This window comes from Azolla caroliniana, unplaced genomic scaffold, assembly GCF_043228905.1.
Source record: "Azolla caroliniana isolate FFs.n. ecotype wild unplaced genomic scaffold, voAzoCaro1.0.p SCAF_1, whole genome shotgun sequence".
Classification (NCBI taxonomy): domain Eukaryota; kingdom Viridiplantae; phylum Streptophyta; class Polypodiopsida; order Salviniales; family Salviniaceae; genus Azolla; species Azolla caroliniana.
In genome coordinates, this window is record NW_028230436.1 from 19,907,229 (window position 1) to 19,923,964 (window position 16,736).

Sequence of the window (16,736 nt, forward strand, 5' to 3'; positions counted from 1 at the left end):
AGGAGCACCCTTTGCTCTTCTTTCTTCATCACCACCCTGAGTGGGTCTCTTTGGGTGCTTCCATATCTTACCATTCCGTAGGAAGAAATAGTAAGCCTTCTTCTGTATCTGACTCCCTTCATCTTTCGTCCATGTCGCGTCCGGCCCCAATGTGCTTAGGAACTTGCCAATCTGGAGCCACTCCCCATCGCAATCATTCTCGTCGAACTCGCTTAGGGCCAGAGTTCTCCACTCATTTGTCAGCATTTGAATCGACTCAAAGAATTCCACGCTGATCTCTTCGTTTTCTGATACCATGTCATGCTCGTTCTCGAACTCTGTTCTTGAAAGCATATCAGCCATGGTGTTGTCCTTTCTGAAGATGTGTCGTATCTCCAGGTTCAAGGACTTGATGTACGCGATCCACCTCAGCATCGCCATGTCCAGAGTCGCGCATCCGGAAACCATACCGAGAATCGGTAGGCAGTCCAACTCGATTATCCCTTCCGTCCCGATCAAGTAGTCTTTATCAGCCTTGCCTGCCGAAACAATACCCCAGAGTTCGCATTTAACATGGGTGTATCCTCGTTGACGCTTGCTCAGCACCTTTGCACCAAATTAGGTGGGGACCAGCGTGCCGTCCTCGCCTTCCTGATTAACCACCAACCTAATTTCGATTCGACTCATATCCACTGTCACGTAAACCGGAGTGTCCTTCTTGTACACCGCTTGTGGTAGGGTGCACATACAAACTAGGTCGATAGAGGTTCACCTCGTCGTGACATCTCTATTCTCCACGTCTAGCTAGAATTGTTCATACCCCGAGTATAGGTCTCCGACTGAGTCAATCAACCTCCCTGTGAAGGCCTCCGCTGACTAATCGATCATCGACCCGATTCCTATGTTTCGAATGGGCACATTGTTGACTAGCTACAAGTCCTGAATGAAGCGGAGTGTGCCGTTCTTCCTTGGCACCATTTAAATCATCGATTCTGTAAACGATTACTTGCAGAAGTGTTAGAAAAATAGAGAAATTAGGGAAAACACAGAGTACGCGGGAGAGACAGAGAGAGCAGAACGTAAAAGCTATATTCAAAAACGATATATGCCTCTGTCATTTACAATTGTGCTCAGTAGCACTATTTATACAAGTCCTCATGGAACTGACAAAAGTACTATGTACTTCAATGCTCACACGAGCTTCTGACACTTACTACGAGACTATAATTGCCTAGTAGTCTAAACTAATACTAGGCTTTTGGTTACCCTAACTGGCTCCCCAGCTCACCGGCTTTGTTGCTTTCCGGGTTACTGATCCGTCTTGCTTGCCGGCTCAGGCTTATTCAGCCGATCCTGCTCCAGTTGAGCTTGCCACTTCAACACTCCCCCTCAAGCTCAACTTGAGGTTGGATCCTAGTGTCAGTCTCTGTGGCAATCGGTTCTTCCAACCGACTTCTCCTGGCGTCGCTCCGCCTTGCTCGCGCTCCTCGTCCGGTCCGGTTCTGTTTGCCGCCACCCCTCTTGTTCTGCGCGCCTCGACCTTCTCGATCGGTATGTCTGCTCAATAGGCCCCTCTCAACTCCTTAGTTGCTATGACTCTGGCACTTATCGATCAGTCAGTTCCTCTGCGATGGCAGCTACTTCCGCTGCATCTGTGTCTGCTTGGCCTTGAATTGATCCGGTTCTTCTGAATCTGTCTTTTGAACCGAATCGACTGTCTCCGATTCGTTCCAGCTCTTGTCGGAATCGGTGGCTCCCGATTCGTCTTCTGGTTGCAAGCCCTTCTGATAATGCACTTCTATGTGCTTCGTGCGAGCATGGAACACAGGGTTCTTGGCGAGTGGCATGCTACTTATGTTGTTGCAGTAGAACAAAATCGGGGTCGGTACCTTGATCCGTAAGTCTTGCAACAGTCGCCGAAGCTAGATGGCTTCACAGGTGGCAATGGTAACGCCTCGATACTCAGCCTCAGTGCTCGACAGAGCAACAGTTGGCTGTTTTTTGCTACTCCATGCAACAGTCGTGCTACCTAGGGAAAACATGTAACTGGAGGTTGATCAGCGATCTGATGCATCGCCGACCCAGTCGGCATCCATGTAACCGACGAGCTCTTCGATTATACCTCGCCGGGGTAATAGTCCCCAGTCCTTCATGCCGCTTACATATCGCAGTATCCGTTGTGCGCACTGAAGGTGCTCCACGGTCGGCTTCTGCATGAATTGACTTATCATTCCGGCCGGATAGCTGATGTTGGGTCACGTTATAGTCAAGTAAATAAGGCTTCCGTCGATTTGTCGGAACCGTTTTTCATTGCAGGCCGGTCTAGAATTGGGATGAAGCTTCTGGTTCCGGTCCAAGGGTGTGGACACAGGTCGGCATTCTGTCATGCCGAACTTGTACAACATATTCAAGACGTAATGTCGTTGTGAGAGCAATATGTCGTCCGGGGTTCGGATCACCTCGAGCCCTAGAAAATAATGAAGGTCCCCCAGATCCTTCATCTCAAATGTGTCTGACAACTAGGACTTGACGTGGTTGATTTCTGGAACTCCTGGTCCGGTGATGACTAGATCATTAACATACAACAGTATACACACCGGACCGGCTAAGCCTTGCCGGATGAACAATGAAGAGTCCAATTTGGAGGCCACAAACCCCATCTTACGCAACTAGTGCGTGATCTTCGCATTCCAATATCGAGGGGCTTGCTTCGGGCCGTACAACGACTTCTTCAGCTGGCATACTGCCGACATGTTCATCTTCGATTCAAAGCCGGGGGGCTGAGTCATCAAGACTTCTTCTTCAAGATCACCCTGAAGAAACGCATTCTTCACATCCATCTAGTGAAGATGCAACCCCCTTGTTGCAGCAACCGCCAACACCACATAAACCGTCGTTATCTTCGCTACCAGAGCGAAGGTCTCGTCGTAGTCGATTCCGTGGGTTTGCGCATATCCCTTCGCCACTAACCGGGCTTTATACCGGTTAACAGAACCGTCGACGTTGTACTTTACCTTGTATATCCACTTGCATCCGATCGGTTTACAGTGACGAGGAGGGTCAACCAGGTCCCATGTCTTGTTGACATCAAGCGCCCGTATTTCTTCTTCCATAGCGGCATGCCAATTTCCGTCCTTGGCCGCTTCTGCGTAGCTCTCCGGCTCACGCATTTCCGCCACCTTAGTCATGTATGCATAGTGATGCGCCATGTACTCATTGTACCCGTACCGCTTGACGGGATCCTTGTGGTGGGTGGACCGACATCCTTCTTGGCCGGTTCGGTCTTCGTTGCTGAAGATCCGCCTTTCTCCTTGCCGGAGTCGAATGCACACTGATCTGACTCATCGTTGCCGGTTTCGAATTCCGACATCTTCTTCTTCCCCTTCTCTTTGCGCGTGAACCGTCGCCTCGGTTCCTTGCGCGGGGAGTGCATGACAGAGTCTCCACTACTCGCCGGTTCCTCATTGAACTGGTCGGATTGACTCAATCTCTCGTTTGGCCCGCTCAACCGGAACGATTCTGGAGTCTCATCTAGAGTCCACGCTTCATCATCCTCTACCTGGGCCGGTTCAGGCTCACTAGCCTCATCCACCGGCACCGGGTTGGATTCAGAAGTCGAAGCTGGTAAGGAGTACCACGATGCCGATTCATCGAACTCGACATCTTGACTAACTCGGACCTGCTTTGTCCGGTGGTTATAACACTATTAACCTTTCTGCTCTTGAGCATAGCCGATTAGGATGCATTTTTCTGATTTTGCATCCAGCTTCCTCCGCTTCTCTTTCGGTACATGCACATATGTAATGCTACCGAAGATCTTAAGGTGTCTCTAATTTGGCTTGCGTCCGAAATACAGCTCGTGAGCTGACACCTTGTCACCAATCAGGTTCTAGATGTAAACAGTCGTACGGACTGCCTCCGCCCAGTAGAATTTGGGCATGCTCTTCTCCTCCAGCAATACCCTTGCCGCATTGATAAGAGACCGGTTCTTCCTTTCAGCAACACCGTTCTGTTGGGGTGTGTATCTGCAGCCGAACTCTCGCCGAATACCCTTTTGCTACAGATAACTGTTGAATTGGCCGGAAAAGTACTCTTTTCCGCCATCCGACCGCAGGCATTTGATCTTCCTCTCTGATTCCCGTTCCACCATGCTTTGGAGACTCCGGAAACACTCGAAGACTTCACTCTTCCGCTCAATGAGGTAGATCCATGTGTGCCGCATATAGTCGTCGATGAAGGAGATGAAATATCGACTCCCGCCAAGACTAACATTCTGTGCCGGTCCCGACACATCCGAATGGATAAGGTCAAGCTTGTTACGACTCCGGTTACGTTCAGTGGGGAATGGAAGCCGGTGTTGCTTCCCGAGTTGGCAAGCTTCACATACTTGGGCCTTCCGGCCGCTAAACTTTGGAAAACCGAAAACAACTTGTTTCATTTGCAGGTCTTGAAGCCTCCGGTAAATTTACGTGGCCTATCCGCTTGTGCCACAGGTAAATGTCCAATTTGACATTCTGTCCTTTTGCAAATAGAGCGGTGCCGACGTCATTGGTGTCTGTCATAATGTGGCAAGACTCGGACCCATGACCTTATGCTACATGGGTCGAGCTCTTACCATTAGACTATGAATTGTAATACGAAGGATATTATTTTCATTTATGCTTTATCATAGAAAATTGATGTATATTCCAGATCTCTCTGGAACATTCTAGAAGCTTCAGGATTATTCCTGAGAACACTATAAAAGAGGGCACTAGGCATTATGTTGAACCAAATTGGTTCAACGCCAGTCTTAAGCCTTTTAGCAATTTTGTACTTATCCTTCACATAATATATTGGTTGTCATCATCATCTCTCTCTCTCTCTCTCATCCTCGCTATCTCTCCTTTCGCTTCTCTCTTTCTCTCTCTCTCTCTCGAGAGTCTTACGCAGTCCCGTCCTCTTAGTACTAATAGTATTGCTCTTCTTTAGTACTAATTCTATCTCTGCTTAGTACTATTCCTGACAGTTTGAACCAATTTTTCTCCAACCTACTTGTCGTTCTCCCTCATCCTCCTACCCTTTTCCCTATACTATGGCTACTATTAGCGCCCAAGAATATCAATCCGTTTTCTCCGAGCTACAGTGCTTAAAAGAAAAATTTGTTGCCTTGGAACAAGAAAACCAACGACTGATAGGGGATCTGCAACAAATCGCTCTAGAAAAACAACAAACGCAGCAACAGCATGGGGAGTTAGCATTACGGGTGCAACAACTCGAAGCGGCATTGCAACAACAAGGATCAAGTCCCCAAGGATTTCATAAATAGCCGAAGATTGGACTTCCGGTGAAATTTGATGGAACGCGATCACAATTTAGGGGATTCCTTAATCAGGTACGATTAGTCCTCCAAATGCATCCTTCCCGTTATCCCAATGATGAATCCCGAGTTGGCTTAATAGGCACATTGCTTAGCGGCTCAGCCTTAGCATGGTTCGCTCCGCTTCTAGAAAAACAATCGCCTTTGCTTAATAACTTTGAATATTTTATTAGTGAGTTTAAAGCCTGCTTTGGAGACACCGATAGCATCAGGACGGCGATCAACAAGATCCGGCGATTGCGTCAAGGCGATCGTCCAGCCTCTGCCTACGCGGCGGATTTCCGCCTACTTGCTTCAGATATACCCTGGGATGATCAAGCACTAATGGAGCAGTTTCGCTATGGCTTGCGAAACGATGTCAAAGATCTACTTCTAACTTTCCCCGAAGAACCAAAGTCTCTTACGGAGGCAATCAGTCGAGCGGTCCGATGTGACAACCGCCTTTTCGAATGGCATTCAGAACGTCAATTATAGATACCACGCTCTAGGCTGGAGACCACTTACGCCGTAGTCGCGGCTAAACCGTTTGCACGAGACATACCTCAAACAAATACTTCGACACTGATGGAGATCAATACCATGCGTCGACGCGGCCCGTTATCGGAAGAAGAAAAGCAACAACGACGTGCCAATCGATTATGTCTTTATTGCAGTGGACCAGGACATATCGCCATCAATTGTCCCCATAGGCCAAGAAGACAGGTAAATCAAATCGTCGCCTGTACTAAACCCGAGTCAATTCTTCCCTTCGGAGTGTCTGATAGTATTAATAGTACTAATAGAGTGTCAGATAGTATTCATAGTACTAATAGCCCAAGTATCTCAAATAAATTTGAAATCCTTAGTCAATTAGATGAAGAGTTAAACGATTGAGTCCAACCAAAATAGGAGCCGTTTGGTTGGACAACAACCCTAGATCTGTACAGCCCATTAGTAGTTCCATTCCTTCCAAGCAAGTTAGCAATGTGTTCCTAGCCCAAGTCATTGTTAGTACTAAAAGTACTTCCCCAGTACCCGTCCTAGCACTTTTAGATTCCGGAGCTAACTCCTGTTTCATGGATCGAAATTTTGCCCAAGCTTCTCAGATATCCTTAAGAAAACTTCCTTGTCCCGCATCTGTAGTAGTCATTGATGGTCGTCCCATTGCTTCCGGGAATATTGTAGAAGAATCAGAACCCATTCAAGTTGTCCTAGGTAGTTTTGTGTGTATAATATCATTTAATATAATTAGTAGTCCAGAGCATCCCATTGTCCTAGGATTACCTTGGTTTGAATTACATAATCCAGCCATAGATTGGAGAACAAGTCCGATATCGACCACCCCAAGAATCAACTCACCGAGTTTCGACCATTTCACTCCATCAACTACGCGAAGGACCCAAGGAGGCAATGTTCCTATTTGCCATATCAGTACATCCTTCCAACACTATTAAGAAGGACTCCTCAGTACAACTTCCGGCCAAATATCATCCTTATGCCGATGTATTTGACAAGGTAAAAGCCGGTACCCTTCCTCATCACCGTCCCTATGGCTGTCCCATCGATTTACAACCAGGAACCGAGCCACCATGGGGACCAATTTACAACTTGTCACCCACCGAGTTAGAAGTCCTTCGAGCCTACATAGAGGAGAACTTGGCAAGCGGGTTCATCCGTCATTCGAAATCTCCGGCCGGTGCACCTATCTTCTTTGTCAAGAAGAAAGATGGCTCACTTCGTCTCGTCGTTGATAACAACGGATTGAATAAAGTCACCATCCGGAATAGGTATGCACTTCCTCTTATATCAAGTTTTTTACTAAAATCGACCTACGAGGAGCGTATAACCTCGTGCGGATCCGATCGGGAGATGAATGGAAGACCGCCTTTCACACGCGGTATGGGCATTTCGAGTATACTGTTATGCCGTTCGGCCTAACCAATGCACCCGCAGTCTTCCAACACATGGCAAATGATATATTCAGAGACCTCTTGGATATTTGTTTGATCATCTATCTGGATGATCTATTGATTTATTCGAAGACCCAGCAAGAGCACGATTCTCATGTACTATTAGTACTAACGCGACTCCGCGAGAATGGTCTTTATGCCAAGCTAGAAAAATGTAGCTTTGACTGCAAGCAAGTGGAATTTCTAGGCTACGTCATCTCCTCAAAAGGCATCGCCATGGATCCAGCTAAAATCCAAACTGTACTAGAGTGGCAAATTCCATGGTCGGTATGAGATGTACAATGTTTTCTAGGTTTTGCTAACTTCTACCATAAGTTTATACAGGATTACTTGAAGATTATTTTACCTCTCACACAACTTACGAAGAAGGGCCAAGCATTTCTTTGGTCCATCAAAGCAGATATGGCTTTTCGGCATCTTAAGAAAACCTTTACATCAGCACCGATTCTAGCTCATGTGGATACAAGCAAACCATTCATCATGGAGGCCGACGCATCAGATTTCGCCCTCGGTAGCATCCTTTCTCAACAAGGAGATAAAGAAGAGTTGCATCCGGTGGCTTTCCATTCGCGCAAATTTGATGTCACAGAAATCAATTACGAAATACATGACAAAGAGTTATTAGCCGCCATCGTGGATTCATTTGTGAAATGGCGGCATTTCTTAGAGGGCTCTCCACATCAGGTCATTGTCTTTAGCGATCATAAAAATCTTGCTTATTTTCAGAACGCTCGCGTACTAAATCGACGGCAAGCTCGGTGGGCGCAATTCCTCACGCGTTTCGAATTCAAAATCACATATCGACCGGGGAAGCAGCAAGGAAAAGCAGATGCACTATCACGGCAGTCATATCTTGCACCTCGTCCTGGTGATGCAACATTTGATAATGAAAAGCAAGTAATCTTGGGACCAACACGATTGCACATGACGCGGATTTTTCACACCCCGATGGATTCACGGATTACCGATGACATACGTGCAACCTTGAAGACGGATAGTTTTGCTCAAGACATCTTGCACCTCGTCCTGGTGATGCAACATTTGATAATGAAAAGCAAGTAATCGTGGGACCAACACGATTGCACACGACGCGGATTTTTCACACCCCGATGGATTCACGGATTACCGATGACATACGTGCAACCTTGAAGACGGATAGTTTTGCTCAAGACATCTTGGCGCACATTGATACTTCTCGGGCATCCTGTTCTCAGTCTCAACAACCAGGTATTGACTACCGACAATTCGAATAACATGAGGGTTTGTTATTCTTTAAAAAGCGCGTATATGTCCCCGATTGCTCCTGTCGCCTTCAAATCATCCAGCATTGTCACGACACCCATACGGCGGGACATTTCGGTAGTACTAAGACGTTGGAGCTAGTGCAACGATCTTTTTGGTGGCCCCACATGCGCCGTTTTGTAGACGACTACGTTCAAACCTGTGATGCTTGTTGCCGAGCAAAGATGCCACGACACCATCCATATGGCTTGTTGGAACCCTTACCGATTCCAAGTAAGCCGTGGCACTCTATTTGTCTTGATTTTATCACAGATCTGCCGGTCTCAAAGGGGTTCGATGCTATCCTAACCGTCGTCGATCGATATACGAAAATGACACATTTTGTGTCGCGTACTAAAGCCATCACTAGTGAGGAAACCGCCGCCCTTGTTATGCGTGAGGTATTTCGGCATCATGGCCTCCCAGATAAGCATCATGGCCTCCCAGATAATATCATCAGTGATCGAGGACCGCAATTTGTCTCCAAATTTTGGCAGCATCTCTTCAAGATGCTCAAGGTCTCCTGCAACCTATCCTCCGGCTACCATCCTCAGACTGACGGGCAGGCGGAACGAACAAACCAAACACTGGAGCAATATCTCCAGTGTTTCCTGAGTTATCAACAGGATGATTGGGTCGAGATTCTCCACTTTGCGGAGTTTGCGTATAATAATGCTATTCACTCCTTGACTCGGGTCTCCCCATTTTTCTCTTATACCGGTTCTCATCCTCGCTGGTCGGTGATCGACACCCCGGAGCTACCTACCAATCCTCGTGTCGGGGATCATTTGGAGAGACTACGCAAGATCCAGACAGATCTCTTGACTCATCTTCGTCATGCTTAACAAACGCAGAAGAATTACGTAGATCGTCATCGGCTTCCCTCCTCCTTTGCCATCGGAGATCGAGTATGGTTCTTACGTCGTCACATCAAGACTACTCGACCGTGCGACAAGTTGGATTATCAACGACTCAGTCGTTTCCGTATTACGGGTAAGGTTAATGATGTCACATTCCGCCTTGATCTCCCTCCGCAGCTTCAGATACATCCGGTTTTCCATTGTTCTCTTCTTGAACCTTATAAAGCAAACACCATTCCCGATCGTGTTACACCACCGTCGCCCCCGCTGGAGTTGGACGCCGGCCCAGAGTATGAAGTTGCTGCCATCCTCAATTCCAAACTTGTTCGCAACAAACTTTATTATTTGGTCGATTGGCTTGGTTATAGTCCAAGCGAACGTACTTGGGAACCCGTCGAGCATGTTGCCAATGCTTAGGATCTTCTTGCTGATTTCCACCGAAAGTATCCAGACAAACCCGGTCCGCAATCAGCGTCGACTCGTTCCACTCGTCGTCTTTAAGGGGGAGATAGTGTCATGATATGGCAAGACTCGAACCCATGACCTTATGCTACATGGGTCGAGCTCTTACCATTAGACTATGAATTGTAATACGAAGGATATTATTTTCATTTATGCTTTATCATAGAAAATTGATGTATATTCCAGATCTCTCTGGAACATTCTAGAAGCTTCAGGATTATTCCTGAGAACACTATAAAAGAGGGCACTAGGCATTATGTTGAACCAAATTGGTTCAACGCCAGTCTTAAGCCTTTTAGCAATTTTGTACTTATCCTTCACATAATATATTGGTTGTCATCATCATCTCTCTCTCTCTCTCTCATCCTCGCTATCTCTCCTTTCGCTTCTCTCTTTCTCTCTCTCTCTCTCTCAAGAGTCTTACGCAATCCCATCCTCCTAGTACTAATAGTACTACTCTTCTTTAGTACTAATTCCATCTGTGCTTAGTACTATTCCTGACAGTGTCGAGGATAAACATCCTCCCGTCTCTGTGCCCTTGCGCAATAATCTGGCCCTCTTCCTAGATGAAGCACCCAAGGTGCATAAACCGCACCTGCATCCCCTGGTCGACGATCTGTCCTACGGACACTAGGTTCTTCGTGATTGTCGGAACGTGTAATACGTTCATCAACTTCCCCTTCTGTCCGACGTGGATCAAAGGGACTTCTCCGACATGCACGATTGGGTGAGGAGTGTCGTCTCCGGTTTCGACTACTCCTAGTTGATCCGGTTTTTCCAAAAAGGACAACCACTCTTTGTCGCTCGTCATGTGGTTCGACGCACCGGAGTCAACATACCACACTTCCTCTAATTTGGAAGTGGTCTTCTTCATCGAGTTCGCCTCGTGCTTCATCACCAAGGCTGGCCCGTTACCGTTCTTCCGATCCCTTCGTGTAGTGCGAGCTTTGTCGGCCATCGTTGCCGGCGTTGCCGGATCCGGATTTGTCCGAATCGACGCGTTTTTTCCAGCACTCGCTTTCTCTGTGGCCCTTTTTGCCACAGTACCAGCATTCCATTGCAGATTTGTGTTGTCGGCCTCCGGCACCACCTGACTCCCCCTGCTTGTGGAGGTCCCGGAACTGTTGTGCCTTCTTTCTTGCTCTTGTCGGCCACCTCCATTGCGTGCCGACCTGCCTCATCCACCACTCCCATGGGACCGATCTGCCTCCGTGTACAACATCCGGCTATTAGTGGGTGGGCTAGTTGACGCACCGGCGTGGTTCTCCTCTACAAGGAGCATCGACTGTAAGTCGAAAAATGATAGCGTATTCTCCCTTGTACACACTGCCGTTCGGAACGCTCTGAACTTCGACGCCAGGCCCCCAAGACAGACACGTACCATCTCGTCTTCCTCTACAGTAACGTTGATAGAGGCAAGCGAGTCACATATCTCTTTGATCCGGACTGTGTAATCCGCCATCGACATGTCCTTCTGTCGGACATTGCCCAACTCCTATTGGAGTTGCAGCTTCCGGGCTGTTGTGCTCGTGGCGAACACCTTCTTTAGGTTCCCCCAAGCCTCCTTCGGCGTCTTGGCGTCTCGGATGTGGCTCAGCAGCTGGTCTCCGACACTAGACGCGAAGCAGTACATCACTCTGCTTGCCGATTGTTCCCACACTTGGAAGTCCTTATGTGCCGCATCAGGTGCTGTTTCGTTGGCTCCTTCGACGAAACTCTAGTAGCCATGCCCAAGCAGGTACTGGTGCATCTTATACGACCAAGATGCATAGTTGGATCTGTCGAGTTTCTCCACAGGGAGTGAGCTAGCCATCCCTTTATCCATCACTTCTCTGTCTGATGTTTTACGACCTATTAGGGTTTGTTGTCAAGCATTTGTCGGTTGCAAAGGAGGTTCTCAACCCTCGCGCTCTGATACCATGTAAACGATTACTTGAGGAAGCGTTAGAAAAATAGAGAAATTAGGGAAAACACAGAGTACGCGGGAGAGACAGAGAGAGCAGAACGTAAAAGCTATATTCAAAAACGATATATGCCTCTGTCGTTTACAATTGTGCTCAGTAGCACTATTTATACAAGTCCTCATGGGATTGACAGAAGTACCGCGTACTACAATGCTCGCACGAGCTTCTGACACTTACTACGAGACTATAATTGCCTAGTAGTCTAAACTAATACTAGGCTTCCGGTTACCGATTGGACCCGGCTAACCGGCTCTCCAGCTCACCGGCTCTGTTGCTTGTTGGCTTACCGATCCGTCTCGCTTGCTGGCTCAGGCTTATTGAGCCGATCCGGCTCCAGTTGAGCTTGCCGCTTCAACAGATTCGAAGAAGGAGCACTCGACGGCTCAAGAATCCTCATCCCCACCTTCTGCTTTGAGAGCTCCATCAACTTCGGGATGTGAGCTCTCGGCACCAGAATCGGCTTGAGATTCCACGGTACATGCGGTAACAACCTGAAAAACTTTGCCTTTCTTCCTTTATAATTTGAGAAATTCTCATCTATCGAAGCATGTCTCCAAGTTCATCTATTGTAGCTCCCCCGTGGGTTGAACCACTTCGTCATTCCTCAGTCTTTGGGCTTGTGGTTCTTACCTTTCGTTATGGTTTTTTCGACCAATCTGAATTACAGTACTCGATCTTGTCTGACTCTCCCATTGTCGATGCTTATCAAAATGCCCACACGCTCTCTTCACTACTGCCCAATCTGAAATGAGACCTTCATCGTTTTCCAGCAATAATCCAAGGTCTCTTCGGTCTTTCACATCTATTGCTTTAATAAATAGGAGCACCTTGCTAGAATCCAGAATTGTTTGGTCATGTGTAGGTAGACGTTCCAATCTTTGCTCGAATTCGTGGAGCGTCACACTCGCACTCAACTCTTTGTTAGTAGACTCCAACTAGTCCATTAAATCCTTCTTTGTCACTCAAGATGAGTCACCAAATCCATATTCTTCAAGTAAAATTCGTTGAAAAGATGACCATCCAAGATTTTCCTCTTGTAGCTCTAGAACTCGGGAGTATAGACTTCAAGTTATAACCCTCGAGAAGCTTGCCACTTCTCACGCCACACGTGTGTGGACATTGCCCCTTCTGAATCTTGTTTGTTTTACGCGATTTTCACATCATTGCTGAAAATCTTTACGACAACGCATAACAACCTTTTCCATCATTGTCTTTTCACAATTATAACTAAAAATCTTTTCAAATATTCTTTTTTCATATTAATATTTTTATTTTTATTTTTATTTCCAACATATGTCGATCATTCAATGTGATCTACCTACCGACTCCGAGTGTCATAGGTTCCTCTGACCCCAATTAGTTCTATCGGTCCTCCAACCCATTTACTCCTAGTACTCGTCTAGGGTCCCCGACAATCTGGACGGTCGAATCTTTTGGTCGTTCGGGGTCCCCGACATCCTAGTTACCCCTGTGTTGCTCCTACTCCTTGGCTGGATTTGATGGCATTGACGGTTTTAGTTGGAATCCGTTCACCCATTTGTCAAGTACTTCTCCGGCGAAGGTACATAACTAATACGATCCATTGAATTCCATGATTATCCAATACAACCTAAACCCTAAACTGGTTCAATAAACTTTGTACCCAGTGTTCTTCGAGTTCGAGCAATTTTTCCAATCTCATCCATTTTGACTCCTGTTCGTTCAGTTGTTCTCATACTTGAACGTGTAAACTCAGAATTTGGAATTCCATCATCATCACTGCTTCCAATCTGAAAGCCAGTTGGAATGGTGTCAACCGTATTCTTGTCTTATAACTCATTCGGTATGCCCACAACGTGCTTTGCGACTTTGTGTCCCAATCTTTCTGATTCTCATTCACAAGGTTCTTCAAAATGTTCTAGAGTGTCTTGTTTGTATATTTGGTTAATCTGTTAGCCTGCGGGTAGTAAGGGGTGTTTCTTTTTATGTACGACGGCATAAAACAGTGTCAAGCTCTCTACTACTTGGCCGATGAAGTGCCCTCCTTGATCACTTATTAATTCAATCGGACATCCGAACCTACACCAAATGTTCTCATAAAACAATTTCACGGTTGACACTAGTATGTTATCTCGTAGTGCCTTACCCATTTGGTGCAATAATCCATGGCAACTATGATGTACCTATTACAGGTTCGTGTTGCCACTGACTTGAACGGTCTGACAAAATCCAATCCCCACTTCTGGAACATTTCTAGTGGTACACCGGATGATGGGGCATCCGCGCTTGTTCCGTGGGTTGACCCATTCTTTGACATAAGTCACATTCGCGGCAATACCGGATTGAATCTTTCAGGGTGGTTAGCCATCACAAGCCGCTCCGCCAAATCTTCCTGGTTGTTTCCTCTCCGGCATAGAGGCAATCGGCTACTCCGCAATGAGCTTCCCGTAATACCGCATCCTTCTCGTTGCTTCGGACCACTCGTCTCCATATTCTATCTTCTCCTTTGTGATACAATGTGCCTTGTATGATACAGAAGTGTCGGCTCCGGACCACTAGCCACTTCTGCTCTTCTCAACTCATTTCTTCTAGTGGTAGGCCGGTACTTAAGAACTGCTGCATGTTGGTAATCCATTTTTTGTCAGATTGTACCACCTCGGTTGTTGATTTTTCAATTGTGACTTGAAACAATTGGGCGTCCGAAAATTCGTCCTGTATTCTGTCACTTGTTTCCCCCGGACTCCAACCAACTTAAGTAAATTGCTACAATGTGTTGGACGCCAAGTTGATGATAAATATCAAACTCAAACTCCCATAGCAGTAGAGTCCATCTAGCTAATTTTCATGTTAATGAGGCTTTGGATGCCTAGTATATTAGCGTCGAATGATCTACGTGGAATGAGAATTTTCGTCCCAAAAGATAGTGCCTATATTTTGTAACGTTGTATATCATTCCCAATGCTTCCCATTCCATAGTCGAGTAGTTCCGTTCGGCCTTAGAGAGTTTCTGGCTTGTGTGTATACTACCGATACCAGTTTGGCTCCGTCAACTGCATTAGTACGCTGCCAATAGCAATATCCAACGCATCTACAAAAACGTGAAAGTCTCTTGTCCAATCCGGTAGTTGTACTACTAGGGCTTGCGATAGCATCACTTTTAAGGCTTGGTAAGCCTTTCCCTCTTGCTCTGTCCATTGGAATGGTATCTGGTGCACCACAACATGTAATGGTATGGAAAAACCTAACAGATACCCGAGCATTCGGTTGTGCCACTAGATCTGACCAAGATATTTGCTTAATGCCTTTGCATTTGTGGGTACGGGTGTTGCTAGTATAGCATTTACTTTGTTCGGATCTACGACAATTCCATCCTTAATGATGATGTGACTCAATAGGGCGCCACTTGCTACTCTTAATGCACATTTCGTCGGATTCAAGCTTAATCTTGCGTTCCAACACTTTTCCAAACACAATCGGGGGTGATCCAAATGTTCCATTTTCTGGTTGTACATAACAAAATCATCCAAAAACACATGCATGAATTCCGGGATGTATTCCCCAAAGATTTCCATAATGATACGTTGAAATGTTGTGGGCAGTCTTCAATCTAAACGTCATTACTACGACGACCAAGACTCACCATTCAGTAACAATTGTTGTCTTTTCTTGATCATCCGGATGCATGCTTATCTGGCTATATTCGTTGAACCCATACAAGAAGCTATATATTTTGTGTCCCACGACTGCATCTAGCACTTCATCTGTTATTGTGGTTGCATTCAATTTCCGATAGTCCACGCAAACTCGAATGTTCCCATTCTTTATGGGTACTACCAGAATCAGGTTGAGCAAAGTCACTTGCTTAACTAGTCCAATAAAGTCGACTCTTAATAATTTGTCAATTTCCTCCTTTACTTTAACCACATAGTTGGGGTTCATTCGGTAGCGCTTTTGAGCTACCGGTTTCGCGTCTTTGCTGAGGTGGATTTGATGTTGATAGAACTTCAGGTCCATCCACTTCATATCTTTGTAGGACCAGGTGAATACATCTTTAAATTCTTTTAATTGTACCACCATTTCTATTTTCTCATCCGGCCGCATTTCCTTAGCAACGTGTACCGGCCATGGTTCTTCAGTTGTATCCAGCCAGGTTCACTTCTTCTAGCGTTGATGCTTTTACTCATTGTGACACTACTTCCTCTTTTTCTAACACTTCCTCAGCCTGCCGGAATTCCCGGAGAGCTCCCTGATCCGTTCCCGGAGAGCTTCCTGATCTGGAGCGACGATGTCTTCTTCTTTGTTGGTTATGTACGGGGTTATTGCTTCCGCCATATCTATCTCGAAAGTGGTAGAATCCTTGAGTTCTCTATTTAAAACGGGTTCACTTCTTCATCCGCAATCTTGTCGAGCATGTTTACAACTTCTACATACAAGGGTGTGAGTTGCTTGTTGGTAGATACTCATTGTTGGCATAAAAGGTTGACTCCTTCCACTTTGTATCCTAGTGTGAACACATCCATATAGTTAGGGTTTAGTATATAACCTATAACCTAACATTGTAACATCATCCTTCTTGTATCTAGATTCTCTGAGAGTGTAAGAGTCACAGAATAATGATACCTTCCATTAGAGCTTGAAGTGTGTCTACCTTTCCATTCTTTCTTCTGTCATAGTCTCTATGTTATTTGTTGTACACATAATCGACAGGTCCTCATATACTTTGGCATACATCTCAAACCCCATCAACATCAACTCGTATCAGAGCAACTTGTTCTTCATCAGCAACAAAAGAGCAAAGAAAGCTGATAGAAAAGACAAGCTCAGTAAAAAATCTCATTTCTAAAAAAGAACATGGCTTCAACATCCAGTACAGGACTTGAAATCCGGAAGTTCAATGGCAAAA